This window comes from Stegodyphus dumicola, chromosome 3 (assembly GCF_044657685.1).
Source record: "Stegodyphus dumicola isolate Sdum_Otavi_A_Nest chromosome 3, ASM4465768v1".
In the NCBI taxonomy this organism is placed as follows: Eukaryota; Metazoa; Arthropoda; class Arachnida; order Araneae; family Eresidae; genus Stegodyphus; species Stegodyphus dumicola.
The window spans coordinates 156390631-156399613 of record NC_140770.1 but is presented as its reverse complement, the minus strand read 5'-3'; the positions used below and the strand labels follow the sequence as shown (position 1 = coordinate 156399613).

At 30.2% G+C, this 8983-nt stretch overlaps 1 long non-coding RNA gene across 1 annotated transcript; it reads right to left on the bottom strand.

Annotated features, from left to right (window-relative positions):
* Positions 1–3072: 3072 nt before the first annotated feature.
* Positions 3073–7670, bottom strand: LOC146998147 (uncharacterized). The gene is made up of 2 exons (XR_015040023.1): positions 7573–7670; positions 3073–3236 (listed from the first exon to the last, which is right to left on the bottom strand). It is a non-coding gene; the product is annotated as an uncharacterized LOC146998147 (long non-coding RNA).
* Between the last annotated feature and the right edge of the window lie 1313 nt (positions 7671–8983).

Genomic DNA, 8983 nt, shown 5'->3' with positions numbered 1-8983 from the left:
GATAAATTATGGATTGAAGAAAATATTTTCTGCCGAAACTTTGCAGGGATGTATGGTCGATTATAATTTGTAGAAGTATCACAGTAAATTTTCTTGTCGCTGTCCGGTATAGGGATCTGTAGGATTTTTTAAGTTTGGGTTGTTTTTTAGTATCTCCAAGTCGTCATCTTCTTGACAGTCTACTATAGTTTGTAAGTCTATTGCAGATGGTACAGAAATGGTGTCTATGCGAGAGAGGGCGTCAGCAACGGTATTTTCATGCCCTTGTATGAATCGGATATAGGTTGAGAACTGGCCTATATATGATAGTTGTCGAGCTTGTCGTGGCGAAGCTTTTTCCAAATTTTGTTGGAAGGCAAATGTTAGTGGTTTGTGATCCGTGTATATTGCAAAAGTTCGCCCTTCTAAGATGTATTTGAAATGTTTTACTGCTGTATAGATGGCTAAGAGTTCTCTGTCGTAGGCATTATATTTTTGTTGTGCTGATGTCAAATTTCGGGAAAAGAAACTTAGGGGTTGTTTTGCATTATTCGCAATCTGATGTAAAACGGCTCCAATGGCAGTATCGGAAGCATCAGTTGTTAGCGATATTTCAGCCTTTTCGGATGGGTGAGTTAAGTTTGTGGCATGAATAAGTGCATCTTTTAAGATCTGGAAGGCGTTTCTTGTTTCTGCCGTCCAGGTTATTTCTTTTCTGCAGTTCTTTTTAATACCACTGAGCAATGTTGTTAAAGGTTGTTGCAATTTCGCATAATTTGGTATGAATCTGTGATAAAAATTCACCATACCTAAAAATCGTCTTAAACTAGTAAATGACTTTGGTTCCGGGAAATTTTTGATGGCATCAACTTTCGTTGAAAGAGGTTTAAGTCCTTCAGCTGACACTTCGTATCCCAGGAATGCAAGTTTTGTTTGACCAAATTTACACTTTGCCGCATTAATACACAGGCCATATTCGTTTAGTCTCTCGAGGACTGCTCGTATATGTTTTCGATGAGTTTCTTCATCTGGAGAGGCTATTAGAATGTCATCCAAATAGCAAAACACGAATTCTAGTCCATTCAACACACTGTTCATGAAACGTTGGAACGTTTGGGCCGCATTTCGTAGGCCGAACGTCATGAATGGGAACTCGAATAAGCCAAAGGGAGTGAGAATGGCCATTTTCGGTATATCTTCTTCGCGAACTGGAATTTGTTGGTACGCTCTAATGAGGCCTATGGATGAGAAAACTTTTTTCCAGCTAAAATGGAACTGCAATCTGTTAAAAATGGGAGAGGGTAGTCTCCACAAGGTCTCCAATCACCTGATTTCTTCATAGTGCACTGTAAAAAAAAATCTGTAAAGTTACTAAGAAAACTCATGGAAACTGGGATGCCATGGGTTATTTGAGTAACAGAAACAGGTGTTTTCTTTGTAACATTACAAGAGTTTTGCCTGTAATGGTTACAGATCTTTTTCTTGTAATATCACAGCATATAGTTATGTAAGTAGAACATATTTTTCTCATGTAAATTCCCAAACGATATATCTGTAATGGTTACAGATTATTTGCGTGTAATATTACAGCAAATAATTATGTAGAAAGAACATGTTTTTCTCATGTAAAATCTCAACAGATATATCTGTAACCGTTACAGGTCATTTACTTGTATTATTATAGCAAGTTATTATGTGAGTAGAAGATACTTTTCTTACGTAAAATTCCAATGGTTGTATCTGTAAAGGTTTCAGATTATTTCCTTCTAATATCCCATTAAGTAAATATGTGTGTAGAATATATTTTTCATAGATAATACTAAAGGATATGTTTATAAAAGTAGTAGATTTTTTGTCTAAAATGATGCTTATTATAATAAAATATATTGAAATCAAGATGTTTTGAGTAAAACAATATCTTCATGTGTATATCATTATACAGATATATGCAAGTGAAGCATAATAGTTTGGCTTTTTAAATTAGTCAATTTGACCTCAGAATTGCATTAATTTAAAAGATGTGCTTTCAACAGCAATTTTCTTTTTTCAAAAAGTAACATTAGTCTGTTGCAGAGTATTTTTGTTTTATGAAGAGAAACTTATGTCTGATATTATTGAAAGGCCTTTCATATTATCATTTTGATTAATTTAAAAGTTCAAATTGATATGCTACTCCTTATATTTGCCCTGTAAAATAGCTGAAAAAAATAGTATGTTTTATTTGCATGTTAGTGTCAGTTAATAAGATATGTTCTAGAACTTTCTTTTTAGTAATTTTAGCTAAAATAGACACATGTTGCTTTAGATTTAACTTATATGAGTAAACGTGTTGCATGTTGATATGATCATATTATTACAGTAAAAGACATTTTGTGAAATATTTCTATGAAGAACTCAGAACAGCTGTTCTTCATATTTCAAAAATATATTCTCTCCTTCTAAAAAATTACATTTTCAGTAAATTAAAGAATTCAACATAGCAATGAACTTCATTTTGTTACTACAAGGAATTCAAATTTTGTTCATACGCTTGAATTACAACGTCTAACTAATTTTTTTATTCTTATCTGCACTCAGTGTTTGTCAACAGTCTGCTATTGTTTGAAATAATGCATAACTTTTTTACTTACCTTCAAATAATTTCCTTTGCATTAACAGATAGAAGTCTTTCATTAAAAACCTAATGTCATGCTTTTTGAATAAGCATAAAACTTTGCCAACTGACCTTAATTTTTAAAGCCTTGTTTCCCTTAAAATTCTTAATACAATTATGCCTTTAAGAAATTTATTTCTAAAATTAATACTTCAGTTTAGCTTAAAATTTAATGTATTTTAATTTTACCTATAATTTTTTTACAAACATAATATGTAATAAATCTAAGCTTAATATTTACCATTTCGAAAGTGATACTAAAAAAGTATTCCTAGATATTATAAATTTCGAGATTCGCATACAAAATTGTGAAATAAACATGTGACAACAGAAAACAAACTTTATGCTCTCTCTATATTACAGCATGTTAATTAAGAAGTTTATTGAATTTAATAATTTTATTGTGAAACACTATGAAGCAAATAATATGCTAATTAAAATACAGAAGTAAAAATAATTTATTACTTAATTCATAAACTTTACATAAAACCTGAAAAAAAGAATTAATTAAAAAATAACATAATTTAATAAACATTTCATAAAAATTCGTTTCGACTGCTTGGAAAAAATGAATGGTTTTTCTCCTCTTTGTAAACCATGTCTCCTAAATAAAGAAAAAAACATTTCTTTTAAAATCATAATCATGCTCTTAAAAAGCTTATAAAAATTATTTTAATAGATGTTTTAAACATGTGCTGATATAACACTTTTAATCATATTTCTTTATAATATCTTAATTAATTAAGAACAGCTTAAATTCTTTAAAAAATTGGATTACAGTGAACCGTCTCATTACGACAAGCTACCTCAGTCAATCACTTTTTAAATTTAATCAGCATTCCTCATAAAATAACTAATTAGTAAACATAACTTCGCTAGGATGCCCACTATCATTTAAAGATCAAAATTTTCAGGAATCACGTAGCTTAGAGAAGGTTCATTGTACAAAAACAGCCAATATTCAAATATTTTCATAAATGAAGCCACCATAGTTATTAAATATAATATACAGTATACTTATATTCAGAATTCAGAACTTGAATAAATTTCTCGAACTGTTTTAGCATTCGAAAAATATTATATTTATTACCTTAAATTTCTAAAACAATATTACATATTCGTCCAAAGGAATCACTGGGACTCGGACAACATTTTCCCCCTAGCTTTCTTTTAGCACAGGATTCTGAATATGTTTTAAAGATTTAGGTAATGTTTGTCTTCCTTAAGGCGCTCACAAAACAAGTTACCCTAAATGTTTTGTCCGCATAGTGGTCATTTTCATCTTACTAACTGATTTGCTAGTGGATTTTGGATGCATGGCCTATCATTGATGAAACAATAATAGTGAACAGCTTCAAGAAAATGGGGATATCTAATGCTCTTGATGCCATATTCCCACTTATTTTTACTAATTTTATCTTCCGAAAATTAAGAGGGAAAAATTAAACGAATAATTTAATTTCCAAAGGACACATTCACAGTAGGAATATAACAAATGAAAAGTAATCATGGATAAACTACTACTATCACAATATTATTTATTTAAAAGAAACCTCTATTTCAATAAGAATACACATAATTGCAACATCTAATAAGTTATCTCATTTCTTCTTTATAATTTGAACTTCTGTCATTCTCATTGTTGTTCTTGCAAATCCTTAGGCCTCAGATCATACATAAATAATTAGAGAAGGTTGTGGTCCGATGCTTGCTAGGGTGAACATTCAGCTGATATGGCAAAATTGCACAGTGAATGGCAGTTGGTATTTGCTTTCACTATCATAGATCATTGTTTGTATTAGGCTGACATAATATTCAACAGTTAGAAGAGAAAGAATCAACGGGGCCTTAAGTGTGCAAAAGTTTGCCTTTGTTAGTATGACGAAAACAATCATTATGTTGATAAATCCATTTTAAAATCTTGGGATATTCATTTTCTGAATGCATTAAAAGAGGGAAAATTATGTAAATATTTTTTTAATTTTCAGAATCTGGTTCTAAAGCTGGGTGGGGTAGAATATGCAACGCAATACGGTAATTCTGAAGATCATTGCTCATGGCAGTACAAACTAAACGGTGATAACTTGCATGCTGTAGAAGAAGACACAAATTGCAGTTCCAGATGCATTAAATGCTTTGAGGTCTAGGGAGTAGCAGTGGGCAATACTAAGAGTGAAATTCAAGGTATAGGGAAGTAGGAATGAAAATTACTTTTATCAGATAACTTAAATGGTTATGTTACTAAGCGTTCTTATTGGAATGTAGGTTTCTTTTAAATAATAATACTATGATAATTACCAGTAGTTCATTCATGAATATTTTTGATTGGTTATGATCTTATTGTAATCACATCCTTCAAAATTAAATTGATTGCTTAATTTCCCCCTTGATTTTCATACTATAATATAAAAGGAGGAAAATAGTCTGGAAGTAAACATAACTCCTCTTTCTCTCTATATATATAGACATGTATCTTCGTGTGCAACTAAGCAAAACAAATTTGACTTTTTCTTCTTTAAAAAAATTGTGTAAATAAATAGAATTAAGTTCATTTCAAAGACTTATGACACATGAAATATACATGATCAAAATAAATTAGAAAATTAAGTTCAAATAAATTTTAAGCTAAATTACGTGTTGCAATGTAAATTGCAATAATTCAGTTGTAATAATTAATACTAACAAAACCAAACATCATATTCCCATTCTGCAAAGTATAAAAATTCTTCTACAAAACTGAAAAAATGACCAACACTTTGGCTTATTTGATAACTTTCAAATTCACTCCTTTGTTTACATTTAGAATTTATAACTTTAATTTTCCACAGAAATTTGTTTTTGATTTTAAAAAATTTCACTGGCATAATTTCATTCACTTCAGCATATATTAATAGATGCAGAAGGTTTTTGTACCTTACATAATTTTAAATCTTATGTAAACTAACGTAATTAATAACAAAATCAAAACATAGATCAGAAACAGCATAAAATTTAATTAATAATTACTACTAGTGTCACACAAAATGCTATGAAATTAATTAATAAAATAAGAATGAGATAAAATATATAGAATTAATATTCCACATGTGTGAAGTTTGGAAGTTTTACGTTAAATATTTTTTTTTAATTAAGTATTTTTAAAAATGACCCCTTAAAGCATGGGACCTTTCGTAATTAGAACTTGCAAATCTGCTTCGCTAGTCTTTCATAACATTGCTTTTCTTTTATTAACAAGAAATATTGCATTCAGTTATTTAATTTAAGATATCGAAAATAATGCCACTGAAAGGCATGAATACTTACTTAAATTTGAAATTAATTTGGTTGACTTAAAATAATATTTAAAAAAAATAAATCTTCATATATAGGTCTAAAAATCAGACCTTATTAATTTTCTTTTATTTGAACGACATCTGAATTCTGCCTTAGTTTGGACTAGTAAATCATTGGGCAATTAAATGCCAAGCTATAAGAGAGCTAATGTAGTTTACAAATGCACTGAATTTTATTTCCGGTATTAACTTTCAAAGAAAGTAAACTTTTCTGCATATTTGCATCATTTGGATTGATAGAATATGGCAAAGCATGCAAAGGCTATCAGCCTAAAGGAAAGTATATATTCATAGGCGGTTTTGTAAGGAAAAGTAGCTTGCATTTCCATTTATTCATGTGTATATATATATATATATTGTTAATGCTAAAATCAATGCTTCATTAAAAATTCATTATTATTTTATTTTTAATACAACATACAGATACAGAATTGTTTTAAATTCCAATAAACAATAATAATTTATTTTTAAGAAAACTTATTTTATGATTTATATATTATATTACATGAATAAGAGAAACATTTGTCAAGAAATGTATTAAACTTGTATTAGCAGATTCATGCTATCCTAGTAACAAGACTATCATACTTCAAAACTGTATTAAAACTGGGCAAAATAAAATCAACATAAATTCTACATTAAATGTTTAAAAACTTATAAGTATGCAATGGTAGTTATATATACAATATAATATATGTTGTCATTTATAAAATATTAATGAAATGATATTTTTGGAAATAATGCACAAAATTTTAGTTTTGTTTTATAATTAGTTTAACGAATTGTTAGAAAAATATTTTAGGTCATTTCCATTTTTCCCCTGTTGATATTGGTATATTAAAATATATGGAATAATTAAGTTGCATCTAGTTAGTAAAACAAAACATTACGAAAAGTATGATACGGCATATTTTTAATCAATATAATTACTTCATTTTGGAATTATAATATTTTCGTAAGAAATTAATACCACTGAAAAAAATATTATTACACTAAAGGAATAAACGAGATTCTCGACCGCGTTGTTCAAATTTTTGTAATTTTACTTCATAACACACTCGTACATAAACATATTAGACTGAATTATAAACCAGGTATAACTAATTAGATAATCCTAGAAAAAGAATAAACTAAACCTAGTAAGCAAAAAAATATATACATTACATTCAGAATTCTAAATGTTTATATAAACGTTTCTCGCAAGGCCTGCCGGGAAAAAGATGTCAAACGTTCTTTGGTCAGACGATTGGAAAAGAACGCTAAAATGATTAGTTTTGTTTTCAACAACCACATAACCATTTCAATTATATACCACAAACAGTGATTAAATTTTGGAATAATTAGTTTTAAATAATAATAAGGGCAGTTGAAGGCGTAATTTATCGGATGCACAATGACAAAATACTACTATTAGATCTGCATTTGGAATAAATATTTTGCACTCTTTCAACTCATTAGACATTACGAACACTGATATTAATTAATCGCAAAGCTTAAACGTTTAAATACTTACTCACTACATATAACAGTGCAAAGTGCATGAGAATAATCTGCACAAAATGAACAAAAAATATTTCAAGTAGTAATTGTAAACATTTTCTTACTTACCTGCGCTATACAACCAACATGCATTCAGCCATGTTTTTTTCTGCAACTAGCTTTCAAACACTTTTCTCCTGATTGGCTAATTTCCAGTCAGTCACGTGATTCTTCCGCGCGGCTACTGAAACATTATCTGTAATGTTACAAGCAAATCTGCTCTTACCGCTACAGTTTGCTTTCAACCTGTTACCATTACAGGAAATTCTTCTGTAACTTTTTGATTTCTGTAACTTTACAAAACTTTTGCCTGTAAAGAGCGAACTTTTTTTTTACAGTGTGAGATGAAGTGGGCTCGACCAGTTACTTTTGGATGGCCTGCATAAACCCATTTGGAGCATAAATTCAAACTCCTTTTTAGCCGCTTTAAGTTTCTCAGCTGATAGTCTTCTGGCTTTAGCGAAAACTGGTGGACCTCTGGTTTCGATATAATGTTCGATGTTATGATTTTTAACTTTATTATTAACTACATTCAGTTTCAACAAATCCGGAAAATCGTTAATTATACGTTTATATGTATCATTTACGGCATTTAAAATCGGAATATTATTATTGTTATTTTGAAAACAAGGAGTTCCATTGGTTGTTAAGAATGTAGTACCATCAATCAACTTGCGATTTTTAGAATCTACCAAAAGGTTAAAATTTGCAAGAAAATCCATCCCTATTATCGGTTTGTTTACCTCAGCAATTACAAAAGGCCATGTGAATGATCGTGTGAGTCCAAGATCAAGCTTGAGTAATTTTTGGCCATATGTTTTAATTTTCGTACCATTTGCAGCAAAGAGTTCTAATTTTGAGATGTTTTTTTTTATCTGCAGGTAAGGGAGGAATGACAGAAATTTCTGCCCCGGTATCTATTAAAAATTGGGTAGCCGATTTTTTGTCGCTGATGAAAAGACGACTCAGCTGCACCCCTTGTCCCTCCGTCGTCAATGAGAGACGGGGAGCTGGTTTTCCGGACTATTTGTCTGTGATGTTGACGAGTAGTTGCAGGGTTGTTTACACTTAAATGACTTATCACCGAATTTTTTATGATAGTAACAAATATCACTAGATCTGTTAGCACTGTAACTCCTATCTCGTGATTTGGATCGGTTACGACAATAGGGACGACTGTGGCGTTGCTTGTTTAAAGCAGAAACTTGTAAGCTACGTTCACTAACCTGTTTTTGTAAACTTTCAATCACTTCCGTTTTTACCGTTATGGATGATACAGCAGCTATTTGGGGAGTAACAGGGTTTAATTCCCAAATCTTATCGGCCATTGTAGCCACTTTTGACAAATCTTCACTACTAACAGATATAATGCTACGCATATTAACGGGTAAACGTTGTAGCCACAATGTTTTTAGGAAAGTATCTGTTACTTTATCGCCAGCCAAATTACGCATCTCGCATAGCAATTGAGATGGCTTTT